This window comes from Protopterus annectens, chromosome 2.part0, assembly GCF_019279795.1.
Source record: "Protopterus annectens isolate FY-2018-M chromosome 2.part0, PAN1.0, whole genome shotgun sequence".
In the NCBI taxonomy this organism is placed as follows: Eukaryota; Metazoa; Chordata; order Ceratodontiformes; family Protopteridae; genus Protopterus; species Protopterus annectens.
Window position 1 is genome coordinate 1,597,142,013 of NC_056728.1, and position 21,205 is coordinate 1,597,163,217.

Below are 21,205 nucleotides of genomic sequence, written 5' to 3' on the forward strand. Positions count from 1 at the left end.
TGCCCATGTCACAGATTGTGTTACACACCAGCTGGGTGTGCTGCATGAAGGACAGGAGTGGAGACACGGTGAGGTCATGGAGGCATTGACTGTCCAGAAAGAAATCATGTTATCTGTGTCATGGTCCGTTGAATATCTGGTTATGGTAGTACTACAGCAGTGTCATAGTATGAGCAGGGTTCTGTGTACCCTAACTGTGCTTAGCCATGTGCCAGATGAGAGAAGCAGGCCCCCTTTCAGCAGACCAACCCTTGGCTATCAGGCATTGATGTCTATGCTACAACATGAAGATATATCTACTGCTGGCCAATCCGATATGTGCCCAGAGGTCATGACCAGGCAGGCAGTTCGTAGTCATGCTCCTTCCCACAGTGTGTCTACATATGCTGGTGTCACTCCTTCAATCTCTTCTGTGGAGCAACCTGGGCTGAGCGTTTCCATACATGGTAGGGGCAGCCAGGACCAACAGTATAAGCTGTCAGCATGGGCACCCTAGATTACATTACAATAGCACTGACAATTGATACTCTGTCTGCTGTAGTATCAGTCTCGCTCAACAATGATGATGAGTGCAGAGCAGACAACTGTTGATGTCATCTGTCTGTGGTTGTTGTAAAGTCTGATGCCACAGGAGAGTGACATACTAACCACAGGTGACTCCATTTAGTAGAGGTATTGCATTATCGTCTGCCATACACACATACACCACTATGAGTCTGTATGCATACCTGTTTCCCTCATGACCTAAGTTGATGGCCTGTGTTGTGATAGATAAGTATATGTTTATACTGTTATATGTTAGAATTATGTTGTTCTGTCTGATGCTCAGTGTATACATCTACTGGGTAATTGCCATTAGATGCAATCTGTGCTGCTGTGGTGGGAAAACATCTGAACATCAATGTTTAATCTGTATACTTATATACATGTGGCTTATCATGACTCAGAGGTGTGTGTGCCAGATGTTGCCATGTTGCCTGGGCCTGCTCTTATGGTCACACACTCCATTGTCCATGCCTGTTTCTTCTGCCCCTGTATTCTTCTGATCCTTACCTCATAGCTGAGGAATGTCATCTTCAGACATATGGAATTCTTGGGGTAGATCACGCACACCTGCAGCTGGAAGACTGTCATGTGTTGTTGTTAGCATATTGTGTAGCATGGCACACACACAGTAATCATCTGTGCTACCTTTTCAGGTGTGTATTGCAGTGCACCCTGGATGTGTCCAGACATCTGAATCTGGCTTTCAGTGCACCAAAGACACACTCTGTGGCTTTCATGTTGTTACAAGCTCTGTATCAGAGCCCTCCTCTACAGGTTTGATAGTTCTCTGTATGGGATAATTAACTACAGCTTGAGTGGGTAACCACAGTTACCTGTTGTGGAGAGTTGAAACACATATATTGTCATCAATAATAATGTGAATATGGATGTCTTTAGTTTACATTATAGCTATGTTCCTATATTTACTCAGTAATAATCCCTCAGGTCTTTCACCTTGCTGGAATCAGCCCTCAAACCAGTTTCCTTCTATATGGCAACATCATGGATACTTCCAGGGTGTGTCGCCATGATATCCGCTATGCTGCCATCTGGTGCACACAACAACTGGCAGTTCATGGATGGCCACCTGTTCCAAGTGATGCATATTTTTGCTTCCAGGTGCATGGGGTTCTTAATAGGAAAATGAGTGCAATCTATTGCACCAAGTACATGGGGAAGTTTGCAAGGTTATAGAATTAGTGCATGATAGCTCACCACTCTATGGGGTAGATGAAAGTGTATGTGTTCTTCTACCTTGCTGCACATTGTTGCCAGGAAGTTTGACAGAAAATGACTGTCAGCTGTTTATGACACTCCTACAGCATCTCCCATATGTCATTTGAATGTTGCAGATGCCAGTACACCTGGGCACAGACATATTTTGTTTTCAAATGGATAAGGTTGCTTTGCAATATCCACACATGTTGCACACAACCTTCACCAGTTGTCTGTCTAGGTGGTACCTGTCAATGATTTCTTAAGCTGAGAAGTTGGGGAGGGTGGCCAAGTGGTTAAGGTGTTTGCCTCACAAACACAAGGTACAGGGTTTGTGGCTCGCAAGGGCAGATAGCCTAGTACTAATCTATGAACCTATGAGTTGACTTAGTTGTAGTCTAGCTGGATGCCTTCTAGGATGCACAGCCCAATCACCAATCATCCTCCATAGCTTGCAGTAACACAAACAGTTGCAATTCGTTCACTGCATGTAGCATTTTTTTTGTATTGGTACAGATTCTGTAGGATTCCATGGAAATAGCTTGTGTTTCTTGCAGTGCACTATGGTATTCACTGAGAATTTCAGAAACAGAGTCGGCATTGCAGTTTGTTGCAATTAAATTGGATTTGGTGGGCACAATAATTTTTGGAAACTGACTCATATGCATGGAATCTGTAATTATCCTGCATTAAATAGTTAAGTACTCAGACAACTTGCAACGTACTTTCTGAAATCATGTCCAAAGCTGGTGCACTGAAGTCTTCCTTCAGTGTTCTGTGCTGTCTGTAACTATATTTTGGAATCTGGCCCATAGTCTCATAAAATGTAACCCTTAATCATTTTAGCTGCTCTGATCTTAGTTAACTCAACTATTCTAATACACTTGCCATGAAATGAGACAACAGAAGTATTCATTTCAACTTTTTTAAGCATCCTAAATAGATTTTCGCCACTGCATAGGAAGCATGTAAAATCTAACTTTTCCCCCTTGGCTTACTAATCAGAATAGAATTTTTATGCAAAAAAGAGACAAGGCAGAGGAGTAACAGGAACTTAAAACACCACAAAACCTATAGCATTTTAAAAAACTTTGCAACCTTACCAAAAAGTAAGTCAAGCTTGATAAAAAAGCAATACTATTTTGATTTACAAAATAACCATGGACTAACCCAAAAATTTCTGGTCATCCATTAAACAAATTTTCTACACAGGAAAACAATGTCTTTCGCTCTTTTCCCAATAACTGCCCCTTAGAAAAAAAAACACCTAGTTTAACTCATACTTCATTGTCAGCATAGCTGCCCTCACCAAGGAATCCTTTCCTGACTCTGTAACTCATGCGTATCCCCATCCACTAATACTCAAACACTAAAACCAGTTGCCGCCTCCTTCATAAAAAAAAATAAATATATTATCCAAGCTTAAACCCTGCTCACCCTCGGCAGATAACCTTCCTGCAGAATACCTCAAAGCTACTGCTAATGCCATTGTGTAGCCATTCCCCATCCTCATAAACAGGTCAATACATGACTCTTATACTCCTTCCATTTGGATAAAATACCATATCATCCCTTTCCACAAAGGTGGCACATCTACTAAAATACCTAACTTTAGACCCATTACCATCTTATCCTCCATTTCAAAAATATTGAAAAATGTGTCCATAAACAACTACACCAAAACATATCTTAAAGGAACAGTTACTAGCTGATACTCAACCTGCTCATAGCACAACTGCCCTGCTAACTTTTACAGATAACATAAAACCCTCCCACTACAAAGGTCCACAATGGGTATCACACATCCTTCTCTTCAGTGGTTTAATAATTACTGCACAGAAAACTACCAAACAGTAAAATGGAATGCTACCCATCCCTTTACCTACCCATCATTACAGGTGTACCACAAGGCTTTATCCTTGATCCTTTTCCATTTAATATCTTTATAAACAACATCCATACATCTATACAGCAATAATCCTTTGTACAGTATATGCAGATGATTCCACCATAATCTGCCTCTCAGACAATCTAGAAAATGTAGAAAAGGTTACACAACATTATTTTAATGCTATTGAAAACTGTCTTTGTAACCACTAAATCCTTCTTAATCCAAATAAAACCAAACTCCTTTTATTTTTCCATAAATTACTTACCCCTGAGTAAAGAAACTCTTAATATCACATCCCAAACAATACACCAACTGACATAGTGCCCCATGTAAAATTACTAATTATATTAATACATGACAACCTTAAATATGACCTCTACATAGAGAACAATATAAAGAAATTACAAAAAAGTAAGAATTGTATAACAGAGGTAAAAAAAATTCTTACTGTATCCTCCACAGTCACTCTTGCCACTACATACCTAATCACTTCTCAATTATATTGTTCTCCCATCTTGAATAAACTCCAGGCCACCCTAAAACCTAGGTACCTTGATTGGCAGCAAATACAACTTACAGAACGCAGCATTGTTCTCTGTTAAAAACTGTAAATTATCTAGAATTATCCCAATGACTAAAGTGTACCCAACTTCTCTTAACACCCAAAATTTGCTGTTTAGCAATCATAAAAAATGGCAGGTGTTTGTTTTTTAATGCTCTTAGCATTATGGCAGTTTAACATGCTACCACAAAGTAGTTGGCTTGTTTTTCAGTGGGCATTATCTGTACATTAATACCCTACTAGATAATGTTTATTCTCCATTAAGGGTGGTCATGTACAAGTCATCAAAGTTCTCAACCTAGAAACATCAAAAAACTGGACAAAAGCCCATGAAAAGTAGGTTCAACTGGCCAAAAATCAGGACACTGATTAGCATAAAATTGTATACATAATCATGTAACCCCACCCATCCTGATGGAATGGTGGGATACCAACATGAAGATTGTCTGCCATTATTTATTATTATTTAGTGACTTTGTATGAATTTCAGACTTCATAACCATCACCCTCAGAAAATGTAGAATAATGCAAAACCAGTTATTCTAGTAACTATTTGAGTTTACAAGAAGAACAATATTTAAAATCTGTCCCTATTTTTGGGTCTTTATGATGATGTCAGTGGCAATTAAAAATTGAAAATAAAAAAAAAATCGGGATTTGAGGGGCCCTCTCCAGAATTCATGGTACCCCATTATTTTGCCCTCAAAACTGGGAAATATGGAGGAATTTGGTTCACTTGAGAGGTATGCAGGTCACCCATTGTCTAATCTAATTAAATATATGCTACATTTTCAAAATTGATTCAATAAAACGTACAAAATGTGCTAAAACTGTATGTGCATTGTGGCATACCAGTGATGGGAGTAATGTATTACAATATATGTAATATATTACTGTAATACATTACAATTTTATATTACAATATGTAATATATTACTGCAATATATTACAATTTCTAGTAATTAGTAATATAACTAGTTACTTTTTCAAAATAGTAACAAAGTAATAGTAACATATTAGTTTTTTTAGTAACTAGCAACTTAAATGTGAGTTACTTTTGCTTAAACTAGTGGTTATCAATGTGGGCAATACTGACCCCTAAAGAACAATATAAAACTTCTGGGAGCCCTGGGTAGTATGAATAGTCATTAGATGTTAGGCTGTAATAGACACATAAAAGTTTCATTTCATAATGGATATATATATATATATATATATATATATATATATATATATATATATATATATATATATAATTGCTTGTAATATGACACAAAATTTAGAATGCGCTTGAAAAATCTTGAAAAATCCAATCATACCATAGCAACATTAGAAGCCTACTATGCAGAAAAATCAAAAAGAATAGTAGTATTTTGTTTTGTCCAAATAGACAAGTCTTCTCACCTTCAAGTTCCTTAGCTACATGGTTACCTTTTTATGGTGTAGATTCAGGCCTCTGAGCATGGTGAATATGCAAATGAGGTATCAGCTCATTAGCTTTGCTGAATACCAAACTTTTGATTCTGTGTAGCAGAAGTAAACACAGTATAGCCTCTACACCATTGTTGGTGCTTATGACTTGCAACTAAGGATGATTGGTGGGAAGGGAGAAGGAAGACACAACAGCAATTCAGACTACTTTACCTGCATTGGGTATTGCCCAGGGTACATGTAAAAAGTGTAGAAGTAACTTTAGCAAGCTTTTAAATGGAACTAAACAGCTCACATTTATCATTTTTGATCACTAATAGCCAACTCTCCTGCCTTTGCTGAAAAATGTTTTCACTTTCATGTATTTTTATCATACATTTAAAGGACAATGATACAAAATGCACTATGAACTGCATGCCTGAGAGTACAAAACAGATAAGAATGAACACAATACAAAGAGAAGACAGAGCTGCATTGCTGAAAACACATTCATAAATGGTTGTTTGATCAATCATTGCACTAAATATGTAAGCCACACATGTACAAACAAATGAGAGTGCACAAGTATATATGTCTTGATGATGTAAAAGAAATGGGAATTGCTGCATGCAAATGATTTGCTTTCCCACTGCAAAGTGGTTTCTGTGGCAAAGACAGATAAAAAACTCCCATTGTGTTTTGTAAGTTTATTAGTATGACACTTCAAATCCAGAGTTGGGTAAAAAATTGTGATGTGTTAAAATGTATTTTGTAATGTTTTTTTTTTTCTTATTTAATATTATTTGTGCAACTTGTGGCTTAACACAAACACATTGAAACATATAAATATTTTACATTTAATTAAAGTTGCCTTAAGAAGCACAATCCTGCTTAGCACCATTGCACAGTGGACAGCAGCTTCTATGATAAGGACAGCATAGCTGTAAATCAAGTGTGTGCATAACACACCTGGTAAACATGTTGAAGCACACAGCATATGGGATAGGTAGACCATGGTTCAAGTCTCACAATTTTTTTAATGATTAAAGTCAATAACCATTTTTTACAAGAATAATGTATTTTGGCCTATGTTTGTCTTATTTGTGCATTGCTCTCCTCCCCACAGTGTACTACCACAAACATAAAAGATACAATGTAACTTTCAAAAAGATACATTGTTTCTTGTTTTGCCTTCAATCCCACAAACATGCTAAGCAGCATTGTAAGGTGGTCAGCATGCATACAAAATACCTGCAGTTCTACAACACTTGCAGGCAATAAAGAGACATTGTCGGTTTTAAAAAAGATACATTGTCTAAGTAGTGTGTTGTGGCTGTCAGCACTCATTCACAGTAATGAGCATAACAAATAATCCAGCTGCCTAGCTCTCCCTGTGGCAAAAGATGTAAGTTAATAGCCACAAAGCAGGTGAGACAAGGTTCTAATCCAGCAAATGTCAAGTTTTACTAATGCTGTTCTACTGTAATTTACATAAAAATTAAAACTATAAAAATAATTATATATAAAAACTGACTATGTATAGCAGGTGTATTGAGCATACACATGATATCATACTATACATATATATTATATATCTAACTGTGGGTATCAGTACAATTATGGTTCTACAATTGCAGATTTATTTTGTGAAATTTTATATCACACACATACATGGTGAATCACTCAACTCTTTAATGTGTCTATATAACTACTGAGCATGTCTTACAAAATCATCTGCTGTGGCAATGAGCATTCTGGACAATAATGAGTCTAAAAATACATTGGCTGTCCAGCCTTCCCTGTGGCAACTGGTGTAAGTTCATGACCACAATACAGATGAGCCAGGGTTCTAATCTACTGTGCTCAATTTCTTATTAATGCTGTTCCACTCAATTTTTAATAAAACATAACAATACAAAGAATAAAACATACAGCTACAGCAACCATGCAGCAGTTCGTCAATAATCCAAAACGATAAAATCCAAAGTTTTCAAGTACTAAGAAATAGGCACAGTTCTTCAAGTATATAAAAATAATTGTAGAAATTTATTGTGCACTCAGTCAGTGGTAAGCGCTTTCACAAAATGCTTCATCAGACCATAGCGGACTGAGTATCGAACTAAATTTAAAAACAGTGTTACCAATCAAAAGACATTAACAAACACGTCACTTCATTAGAAACATAGCATTCATAGTTAAAATAAGGATAGTAACTGTTAAAAATCATATACTATCCAAAAGCAGAAAATTACATTTCTAATGGATAATAAGGCAAATAAACCTTGAAAGCATATTTTAAAAATTCCCACAGATACGTTAACCAGCGCTTCAAGTATAGAATCTAAATAAACTAATAACGCTGCGTTTCCACGAACACGCAAATCTTATACAAGTATCCATAGTAGATATATACCATCACACTACCTATTCATAAATCAGGGGATGGTATATATATCAAAGTCCCATAGGTAGCGATATTAAACTAAATGTAATAATTCTAAACATATATTCTCACAAACGTTAGTATGTGAAAATTTTACAAATCACTAAAATAAACACCTAAAAATCTTTACAACTTCAATATAGAACGCATTAACAGCGTACCTTCCCTTAGAGATCCACTCAACAAATCCATTCAATTTAAACAATAATGTACATTTATATACACAGCCATATTCAAATAGTAACTATCAAGCATCAGAGAAATATATAAGAAAGACACTTTCAAGGGTTAAGACCAATCGAAATACAACATATAAACTAATTACTAACGTCCATACATAAATAAATTTACATATAAGAAGTCAGAAATCAACTTATATTTCCTGACTCCATATTCAATATTAAAAAACCTTTCATAAAACCTATCAGCAAAAAGCGCATAATTTATATCTCATTAAACCAATACATATATAAAAAATAATAAACACTTGATAAATGTCTATACGCAAATGAATATATAGAAACATCAAACAATAAAATGAAATTAGCATCATATATCTACCTTACTCTGAGGCTCTTAGTACAAAGGACTGGTTTAATAGATATTCTCTCATTCAAACCATTCCCCGTATCAGCTCTGAGGCGAATAATCCACTTCATTTCTTTCTCCTCAGTTACATTACTTACACTCCCCCCTCTAAAATTAGGTTTAATAGTTTCAATGACCATAAATTCAAATATATGCTTGGGGCCTGTCATCATAACATGCTTGGCTAGGGCATTAGTAATATTTCCTGTTCTAATATTATATAAATGTTCCCTAATCCTAATTTTAAGAAGTCTATCTGTCTTTCCAACATAAAATGAAAGACATTCAACACATGTTGCTAAATAGACAACATGCTGTGTATCACAACTGGCTCTACAATTAAATCTAAATTCCTTACCAGTATCAGGATGAACAAAACTCCCTGATCTGTTAATATATACACAGTAGTTGCAGGCTCCACATGGAGATGTCCCTACTATATCCAAAGCTTCTCTGTCAGCATGTGGGTAACATAACATCCTTCTAATATTCTTTGTATTTTTATATCTGAATTTAGGTTTATTTCCAACTACTTCTGCTATCGGTGGATCAGTAAGCAATACTCCCCAATGTCTCTTAAAGATGTTATAAACATTATTACTATCCTTTGTATAGAACATAGGTATTTTAACCTCATTACCTGGTTTAGCTCTGATATAAGAATCACACTCAGTCTGCTTAGAGAAATAAGGTTTTGCCCTATTTTTTCTCAGAGATTTAATGCCAGACAGCCCTTCATTTAAATCATTAGAACTATATCCTCTCTGTTCAAACCTGTCCTTCAAGTTGTTCAACTCAGTATCAAAGCCTTCATCTATATTATTCAGCATAGATATGCGCATCACCTGTCCTTTAACCACATTCCTAAAAACATAGTTAGGGTGCATACTGCTTCTATGGAGCAAAGTGTTCCTATAGCACTTCTTCCTATAAACACAAGTATCAAATGAACCATCACTTAACCTCTCGATATTTATGTCAAGAAAATCAATATTCCTTTCAGAAACAGCCATAGTGAATTTCATATAATTAGTGGCTGCATTCGTCTGTCTAACAAAAAATCTTAATTTATCTAAAGTGCTATTCCACAAAAGAAAGACATCATTGACAAAACGTTTATAAAATATAACATGTCTCTCATATAGTTCCATTTTATATAAGATATCCTCCTCCCACATTGCAAGAAACATGTTGGCGTAGCTATTGGCACAAGATGTGCCCATAGCCACGCCATCACGCTGCAGGAAGGTCGTGCCTCTAAACATAAAGACATTATTTTCCAGGACTATTTCCAAAAAGAGGCATGTAAGATCTTTTAGTCTTTCATCATACTCACTATGCCTATCGAGATACTGTTTCACATAATTCACACCTTCAATGTTCGGAATAACAGTAAAGAGCGATTGCACATCTAAAGTCACCAACAGAAAATCATTTCTGTCCTTTTCAATGTTAACACTAAATTCATATAAATCCTTCAGAAATTGTTGTGAGTCTCTCAAAACATTCAAATTGTCATTAACAAGTGGCCGTAAGTGCTTCTCAATATATACTGAAAATGGTTCAGTGCACCACCCCCTCCCTGACTCAATAGGTCTCATGGGAGGGTTGGTGCTATCCTTATGAATTTTGGGTAGGCCATTTATCATGGTGATGTCACATAATCTAACCAAATCATCCAACATAGATTTAATATTACTTATCTTGTACTCTATATCTATTTTACCTATAACACCATAAAACTTGTCATCATCCAACATTTCAAACATCGATGTTTCATAGTCATTACTGTTCACAAGCACAACTGGTCCACCTTTATCCGCTGGACGTGTGGTCACAGTAGCATCAGCTTGTAACCTTTTCAAGGCTTCACATTCATTAAAATTGAGGTTGTTCCTCTTATCAAAAGTGAAACCATGGAGATCCTTGTTAAAATATCTATGTAGATCATCTTCTACCATTTTTTCAAACGCATACACCAATGGGTGTTGGTTGGGCATGTAAGTACTAGATCTCTTAAACGCATTCTGATAGGCTGTCCCATCATTCACCATCTCTAATTTCAATGAAACATTCCTAGAACAAGTTTTCAGATCAATAACTAAGTCAGTAGGCTGGCTAGTAGTTGTAGGAATGAAACCTAGCTCTTTATTAAGGACAGCACACTCATGCTGATCCAAAACCTTATTGGAAATGTTCCAAATCAAGTTGTCCCTGTATGGTTCCACATTTTCTTCAGGGTACGCCCATTCGCTCTCTCTGGTGACATCTTCTGTTTCTGTCTCCCATGACTGATTGAATGTCCTCTCATCATCGTCTTCTCAAATGTGGCTATAGGTAAAGGGAATTGATGAAAACCCCCTGGTTTACATGGTTCAGTAGAATTATTAACCTTCGGACGTACATCAGATGACATAACCTGGTTATATTCAGATTCTATAGGCTTTATTTCATCATTGCAAAGCACTGAACAATTAGTTGTAATAGAGGGGGCTTTTGCCAAAACCTTATCGGAGGTATTAACTCTACTCTTTGATGGATTAGATGTTCCTCCGGTCTCAGTATGCCCATCATGAGAAACCAACATTACATTTGGATTGGTATAATTACTTTTCACTAAGCCAGTTCTTTCACTAGCAACTTCATTACGCTTATCATTAGAAGAAATATTAACAGTTGCCCTAGGCCAAGTGAAGACATGGCCAAGTTGAAAATCCTTAATGTCTCTATCAAGTTTACCCCTCTTTTGTAATAATAAACGCCTTTCATATACAGAAACACTGTCCATAACTGCCTCCAACAAGACATCCAAATTACTCTTATTAAAACGCGCATATAAGTCTATCTGTTGTAATCTGATAGACTCCCTAATGGTGTCCTCTTCAGGTCGAAAAAATTCATTCAATAAAGTCATATACTTAGCGCTCACCTCTAAGTTGATTTGTTGCCACTTGGCAAGTAACTCAGGATACTGTGTCCCATATGTAGGCATCTTCAGGACTCGTAATCCTCTAGGTACTATCTTCTTCTGTAAACATGCCTCAAAGTGTTGCCTCTGTAACTGCATTCGCTTCAATTTTAGAAAATCAAATGAGATATAAATTATGCGCTTTTTGCCGATAAGTTTTATGAAAGGTTTTTTAATATTGAATATGGAGTCAGGAACTATAAGTTGATTTCTGACTTCTTATATGTAAATTTATTTATGTATGGGCATTAGTAATTAGTTTATATGTTGTATTTCAATTGGTCTTAACCCTTGAAAGTGTCTTTCTTATATATTTCTCTGATGCTTGATAGTTACTATTTGAATATGGCTGTGTATATAAATGTACATTATTGTTTAAATTGAATGGATCTCTAAGGGAAGGTACGCTGTTAATGCGTTCTATATTGAAGTTGTAAAGATTTTTAGGTGTTTATTTTAGTGATTTGTAAAATTTTCACATACTAACGTTTGTGAGAATATACGTTTAGAATTATTACATTTAGTTTAATATCGCTACCTATGGGACTTTGATATATACCATCCCCTGATTTATGAATAGATAGTGTGATGGTATATATCTACTATGGATACTTGTATAAGATTTGCATGTTCGTGGAAACGCAGCGTTATTAGTTTATTTAGATTCTATACTTGAAGCGCTGGTTAACATATCTGTGGGAATTTTTAAAATATGCTTTCAAGGTTTATTTGCCTTATTATCCATTAGAAATGTAATTTTCTGCTTTTGGATAGTATATGGTTTTTAACAGTTACTATCCTTATTTTAACTATGAATGCTATGTTTCTAAGGAAATGACGTGTTTGTTAATGTCTTTTGATTGGTAACACTGTTTTTAAATTTAGTTCGATACTCAGTCCGCTATGGTCTGATGAAGCATTTTGTGAAAGCGCTTACCACTGACTGAGTGCACAATAAATTTCTACAATTATTTTTATATACTTGAAGAACTGTGCCTATTTCTTAGTACTTGAAAACTTTGGATTTTATCGTTTTGGATTATTGACGAACTGCTGCATGGTTGCTGTAGCTGTATGTTTTATTCTGTGGTTTACAATTAGCGTTCTTTACAGCGCAGCATTCGCCTATAGGAGTGTGGCTGCCTTTATCCTTATTGTTATTATAACAATACAAAGATAATTTTACATAGCAATAACTATGTATAGCAGTGGATATTATATGAATTATATGTGTGACTGATGGTATCCTGACAATTATGTTTCTGTAATTAAAATTTTTTTTTCTGCCCTGGGATGGACTTCACACTTCAGTCTTAGACATATACACAACTCACATAAAACAAGTATAGCTGAAAAATTGAATTGTAGTGTGTGCTCTGACCCAGAAATCAGAAATCTTTCTTGAAAATAATACAGGTATAAGTATTTACAGTATATTTTTACACATTATACCTGCATCACACCTGAGAATGCATAAACTAGGACCTTGTCAGGTCACACATACATGGTTAAGTGAAGTATAGCACCACTCACTCTTTAATGTGTCTAAATAACTAATTACCATGTCTGACAGACATTTCTTCTATGACAATGAGGAAAAACACCAATGTTGAAAAGCATGTATTCTCAATTTTACATAGGTACCATATTGTACAAATAAATTTTATCAGTGTGTAAGACCTCACAAAATATGTCATGTCATCAAAACTTATATCTCCCAATTCATCTCTTAAAAGTTAAGTCATTTAACATGTATAGCAGCAGACAAGCCATAAATTAATGCCAACTGTCACATTACCCTTCCTATTTCATAAAGTGCATTCCTGTCTGTCGGGTAATGCTGCTCTTCTCTTAATAGCTCTGAGACAAGGTTGGCATGGTTATGTGGGTTTGCATACTGGCTGTAAAATGCGACATCACGAATCAGAGGGAAAAAATGTTAGCTATTGTTGGATGACCTGTACAGAAATAGCTGGAGCAAGGAAGGAAGGTGCCCAGTTTAATGCTCACAGATGGTGTGTACAGGAGTCCAGAATTTTCATTGCACTTCTCGTAAAGTGCAACAGCCATAGGCTGCTGTAAGGGGACTATACCGGGTCTCAGTATAAGTCAGAGGATTGGAGCTGTCTAGCCAAGGCTGCCTCCAGTGCAACTGGGATCTCATACAGTGAGGAGCAATGCATAAACTATCATAATGACTTAAACAGGCACAAACAGGAAAACTCAACCAGTGGCTGGTTGAGTTTAGGACTGCTGACATCCGACAGTTGCGTAAGTATACATACTTTATATTATATACAAAGCTAGAGATAGCCAAGACTGGTATGTGTAGTGCTCTTCTCTTTTTCTCTCCTCTTAATTTTACAGCTGCACAGGAGATTTCAGCAAACAGAGAGGCCCATGCTGGATGTTAAAAAAGACTGAGAGAAGCAAGGGGTATGTATGCAGCAAAAATTAATTATTTTATTACAAGTATTTCTCTTCCATACAGCACTAGCAAATTAAGCATACGTACCTTAACTGTAAATTTAAGGATGCATGCTTCATTCTGTAGCACAAGATAATTGTAGGAGTCGATTGTAATAGTGCATTCAGATGCAGTGGGTTCAAATCCAACAAGTATATACAAAAGATGTATACACATACACACACACACACACACACACACACACACACACACACACACACACACACACACACACAAATATGTATATATATATATATATATATATATATATATATATATATATATATATATGGGTCTTCTTTGACCAATCGAATTTACAGTTTATCGAAAACACACACACACACACACACACACACACACACACACACACACACACACACACACACATACACACACACATATAGTTTGCATATATAAGAATCACGGTATGGGGGTGCAGGGGGGCTTGCCCTCCTGCACAAATGCTTTTGTTGGATTTTTTGGTTTGTTTTTATTTATTTATTTATTTATTTTTATTCCATGCAATGATTTTCACAAAAGTGCATTTTTATTTGAATGCACTTTCGCTTAAGTGGGATCGGGTATGTCAGTTTCAATAAACTGTAAATTTGATGGATCAAAGTAGATCCATATATATATATATATATATATATATATATATATATATATATATATATATATATATATATATATATATGTATATATAGCATAAATGCCATGTTGTTAACTTAATCTGTATTATTTTTAATAGCATACATGCAATATATGCATATTGCAAGGATTATTTGTAGCAATTCCAGTTCTCAGGCCTATTTTGGATTTTTAAAAAGTATAGCTAATGCAAAACTAAACATATATTTTTATTTAATAATTTATTTTATATGGCATATGATAGATCTAATTATCTTTTTTTCTCTTACTCCACTCCTTATCTCTATTTTTTATTTTATATGTGTGATCACACCTTTCTGATGTCATAATTTTCTGGCAATCAACAATATGATTTCCAGCACAGGAAGGTAGACCAACCAGTGCAGCTAAGCTTACCACCCCTACAATGGCTGCTGCACCAATGCCCATCATATTTGGGATGCAAACTGGCAGTACTGCCTCTGCAACCCATTCAGTACCTGTGCATTTAACATGAGGTAGCATTAACCCTACAGCTGGTGCAGTGGTACCCTCCAGGCATATTGATGGGGTTGGGAATTTCGTCACCCACCAGGAGCTGTCAAGCATGGTCTGTGAGGTTGTGGAGTGCATCACTGGTGCTCAACTCAGCCATATATACAAGATGCTTGCTATAATGCTGAGAAAACTAAACTATCAGGCACTCCAACAGGAAGCAGAGGACATGGATATTGACAAGTCTGAAGGTGAGGACTATATTCTCACTGTCCCCATGCTTGATGGGCATGGGCCTCCAATGTCCCCACCCTATCCCAAATCATGGTGTCTGCCAAACATTTGTGTCCCTCACCATCTCTGTCTCTGTCTTGTTTGTTCTGTTTGTCTGAACCCACTTTCTCACCTCATATCTGACCCTGATGTGTCTATGTCCCTTACCCAACTTTCCACTGTTTTTTTAAATAAAATCAAAAACTGGGCAGCTACCCAAAAAAGTCTCATCCCATACATAGATTTCCACTTGGCACATGTATCTTCTCAACACACTTCATTTGGTCCAATTGGTTATATTATATGATTGTGTTGTTGTCACCCATCTGCGTTGAGGTAAATGTCCAAATTCATAAATATTTCTATTCATGTTCATATGACACTGTTGAAGAAGTCGATAGCTATGTTTTTTCCTAAGTCCCTTCTGCACGTTTCTATATTGCTTCCCCTTTGCTTTTCACCCTGCTTGTTTCTCATTTCATCACTTTCTTATCTACCCCATTTTCACACCTTTAATCTGGTCAAAATAATAGAATCACACACCACAAACATGACAGAAATGCTCTCTAATAAAGCTCTTCACTTTTTGTCATCTGCATTTGCACAGAGTTTGGCATCACGCACCAATGCTGAATGAAGGTGAATGGCTCTTCCTGTCCTATGGCATCTGCCACACTAGTCCATTTAACTACATGCAATACTGCTTAAACTTGCTGCATAAAATGAACACACAGTTACAGCAGAGTACAGACAGTACTCCTCTTCTTCTTCTTTTGGCTGCTCCAGTTAGGGGTCGCCACAGCAGATCAACTGTTTCCATTTCCTCCTGTCCTCTGCATCTTGCTCTGTCACACCAACAACCTGCATATCCTCTCTCACCACATCCATAAACCTTATCTTAGGCCTTCCTCTTTTCCTGTTACCTGGCAGCTTCATCCTTAGCATCTTTTTCCCAATATACTCTGCATACCTCCTCAGCACATGTCCAAACCAATGTAATCTTGCCTCTCTGGCTTTGTCTCCAAACCTTCCAACCTGGGATGACCCTCTAATATACTTATTCCTAATCCTGTCCATCCTCATCATACCCTGTGCAAATCTTAACATCTTCAACGCTGCCACGTCAAGCTCTGACTCCTGCCTTTTTGTCAATGCCACTGTCTCCAACCCGTATAACATAGCTGGTCTCACTACCCTCTTGTAGACCTTCCCTTTCACTCTTACTGGTACTCGTCTGTCACAAATTACTCCTGACACTCTTCTCCACCCACTCCATCCTGCCTGTACTCTCTTCTTCACCTCTCTTCCACACTCACCATTACTCTGAACTGTTGATCCCAAGTACTTAAACTCATTCACCTTTGCCACCTCTACTCCCTGCATCCTCACCATTCTTCTATCCTTCCTCTCATTCACACACATATATTCTGTCTTAGTCCTGCTGACCTTCATTCCTCTTCTCTCTAGAGCATATCTCCAACTCTCCACGGTCTCCTCTACCTGTTCCCTACTCTCACTACAGATCACAATGGCATTTGCAAACATCATAGTCCGCGGGGACTCCTATCTGATCTCATCTTTCAACCTGTCCATCACCAATTATTTAGACTGCTGAATGTAAAAAATGAAAATCCATATGCGTACTGTTGATATAAATCAATTGACTGATGTTCATTTCTATACAGTACTTCACTGTAGTCATTGCCTCTAAAATTTGCAGAAATTATCACTTTTACTTATGTAATGCCATCCTGAAAATATGTGCAAAAAAAAAAATATATATAGATTGAGCTGTATTCAAACCCTGTTGCATTTATTACTCAAAATATGAAATTGCTGCACTTACAACTGCTGCCACATAGAAAGCTGGCCAGCAGGAATATTTCTTACACTCAGTACTGCCCAAAGTGCTCTTTGAAAAATTATATGGTGCTGCTTACTGTTATGGATTTGAAGTCTTCTTGAGACACTCAGTCTTGCTGGCTGGATTTTGCTGAAATCAAAGTCTGGTTATGTTTGCATTCACAGTCTGTTGCATACAGAAACTTGCAGAGTATACACTGATGAGAGAATATACTTTGCAGCATCAACTTAGAGCAGTAACAAATAACTTTTTATAATAAACCAGACGGGCTAATGTTGCAGCTTAAAGTACTGTTCCACTTTATTTCTCATATAGTACAGATGATGTGAGAGATATAACATTTACCTCGGGACAAATGTGTCCCTACCAATACCCCTAACATAACTGGATTAATACAGATCTTTATATACAATTTTAATCATGCACATACATATACATTTCCTCTTGGTATTCTATTTTGGAGAATTGCTCATCCTGTAGAAACAATACTAATTGTTGCAGATGCTGACGCAAATGCTGACTTAATAATATTATTTTTAAGCTTCCTTGTTTAACAATGTCTTGTCACATTTTTGCTGAATTTATAAGAGGCCAGCTTTTCTGACAGTATGAACATCCTGTATTCTATTTGGATCTTTGTATAAGAATATCTGTTCTTGTGCCAATGCTGATGTCCTGTTGTCCATTCTTTTTATATGCAGAAAAATTTGTTTTTTAAGGCAAACACATTGTCACAGTGTTCTTTCAAAGCAGATTTTACATTTTTGCTCTTGCATAGTGTTGTTGCCTCACAGCAAGAGGTTCTCCTGTTCAATTCACAGCTGGAATGCCTTCTTTGTGGAGTCTGCATGTCATCCCCGTGGTCGAGTGGCCTCCGAAAGACATGTGTGAATGGGCGTGCCTTTGCTAAAGGTTGGGTGTCAGGCTGGCAACTCGGCACCATAAAGATCGACTGCAAATCATTAGCAGACCGGAGTTCCGCTGTGGCGACCTCTAACTAGGAAAAGCCGAAAAGACAAACAACAGCTCTTGCATACATCCTTTTTTTTAAGGAAAAAAATGTCCATTCAGCGGATTCTTTATTTTCCAAGTCACAGTCATTTATTATGGATGCTGATCACATATTACTAAACTCTGTTTCTGCATTTAAGCAAGCTTTATTTTATACCTTATTTATGTTACATATTTGTAACAGAATTACTTTCAACCTTAAAACCCTGTTGAGCATAATCTTACAATTCCCTCTTTTTATTTTAATGTACTCAAAACACTTTATACTGATATGTATTTTTGATTACATTATATAGAAAACACATCAAGAAACAAAACCTTTAGTCTTCTTTTGATACAAGTCAAAATGCAATTTTACACAGTTAATATAATAATATAAAAGTATTCCTACCAAAACTGAATGTATCTAACAACTTTTTCTTTTGCAGACCATTCTGTGAAAATATTTCATCAATTATGGGCTGTGTCTGCTTACACTTTATTTTTTAACTTGATTAGTTTATTATTTTGCAATTACAAAATTTAATTTATGACTTAGAACTGTTCCATTAACTATTTGCAACTGTTGAATTAACTATAAGAGACAAGAACTATGTGCTGCTGCAAGCATTTATACACTGCAGAAAATATACAGTTTCAATGTCATTTTAACCATCACATTGGAGTCATGTCTCTGAATTGTCTATACACTTTAGTTGACAGTGAACTATAATATGAAGAATGCTTTTTACATATTAGTCCATTAGCTGTACGAATACAATATTTTAATATAATTTTCCTCTAACTGGAGTAAAACCAGTGATATTACAACTTGACAAATTACTTTTGAGATTATTACAACGTATCCTGTACAGTATGTATTTACACAGACTGTTTGTTATTTATGCATTTCAATCTAGTAGGTACCCTGGACCCATTTTTTTTCTTTTAAACATGTTTTTTTACACATATTCATTACTAGACATTAATTTCATTTGTACTGAATTCTTCTGCATTTTTACATACAAAGACTATCATTTGTATTGAATTATTCGGCATTTGTACATACAAAGACTATAAAGTACATTTAGTCTAATCTTACAAATTTAAAACATTAATATTAAACAAAATCTTGGAAAATGTTTATGAATCTTTAGAAATATCTAGTGGAATTAGCACAAAAGGCATATGTCCTGTTATTTTAAACTACATACTCAGCAATTAGAGACATTCATGTTTTTTTATACCATCATTGTTTTGCCAAAATCATATTAAAATAGTGACCAGTCTTGTTCAATGTTTTACATATCTTTACTCTCTCTTGTATAGCTGTAATAAAGCAATTTTAAGCCATCTCTTGTTTTTTAAACCATTTCTTGTATCGCTTTACAGTTTAACAGGTTGTAAATACAATTTAATACTAAACAATACAACAATAACCATTATGATAGCTATTAACAAATTGTAAAATATCTTATCTTGTCTGGTTTAATCCAGTTTACCAGTATTTCTAATACACTAACACCTGTTTTTCCCTCCCTCCTAAAAGAGTATTGTCAAGAAGGAATGAGATATTTCTTCTTGTAGCTTTATTTTAGACCCTTGTGTAGTACTGCTTATGCAGTCAGGTAAAACTTGAGATAGTGCCCCTCCCTCTGCAGTATACTGCAGTATTGTTTATTTACTTTATTAGGTTAACAAACTATGGACCTTTGTCTGATTTGATCATTTTTATAAAGCTTTTGCTGTTTATTACCACTAGTAGGTATTTACACCCTCCTGCACAATTTATTTGAACTGTATGTATACTATAGCCCATTTGATGGCTGTACTTGATGCAACTGAGGGTTTTTTTTCTTTTAACATTTACTTGCAAACAGACACAGAATATCAATGACATCTATGCACGATTGTGACATTGTATTACAATTACCAAATAGGGTTGCCTGTAAACAGTTTAACAATTATGTTTTAATAACAATAATATTTTAGAAAAAAACTCAAGCTACTTGTCTGATAATCAGTCTTGTTGTTTATCTTATCTTTCCAACATTTCCTGTAACTATTCATCTAGTCCAGGAAGGTCTGTGCTCACATTTTAGACTCTATAAACTATAGTTAATTATTTTGGCATTTTTCCTTTAATTTGATTGTGATTTGCGTAACTATGCAAACTAAACATTATTTTACAATTAGCTTACATATATTTGAGTATTTTTTTATTTATTTAACTGCTCTGCCATTCATTTTACAAAGTCTGTTTGACTAATACCATCTGTGATTTTATTTCTTTTTAAAATTCAGAACTTTAACTGTTTGGTGTGGTGTTACTATACAATTATATAAAAACTGTAAAAAAAAAAACAAAATAGATATTAGCTTAACTAACACATTTATATTTACATTATTTTTATTTGCTGTTGTCTTCCTTTTGCTTTTGTGCATTGTAAACAAATGTACTCTAGATTAAAAGAAAAAATGTGCATGTCAGTCTTGTGTCTTTTTATCTTTACTGTTATTAACTATTTTCATTTAATTTTATGCACTAGAACTGTTTCATGTAACTATTTTTATTTATTTTTTATACACTAAAACTGTTGTGTACCTTTTGACTATGCTATTATAATAGCAGTTATATGGTCTACTTTACTGTACTACTGATAAATGTCTTGCTTTAACTGAATGAAACTAAAACATTTAAGAATGATTTGCCCAGATTCTACCATCCTACCATGTATGCTTAACCATTTTCAACACACAAACATATTATAAAATATATTTCTTTTGCACAGATTAGCTGTGTATGTAGGAAGTGCCCAGTCTCTGTCAGTTCAGCTAATTTATTTCCTTTATCCTGCAACTG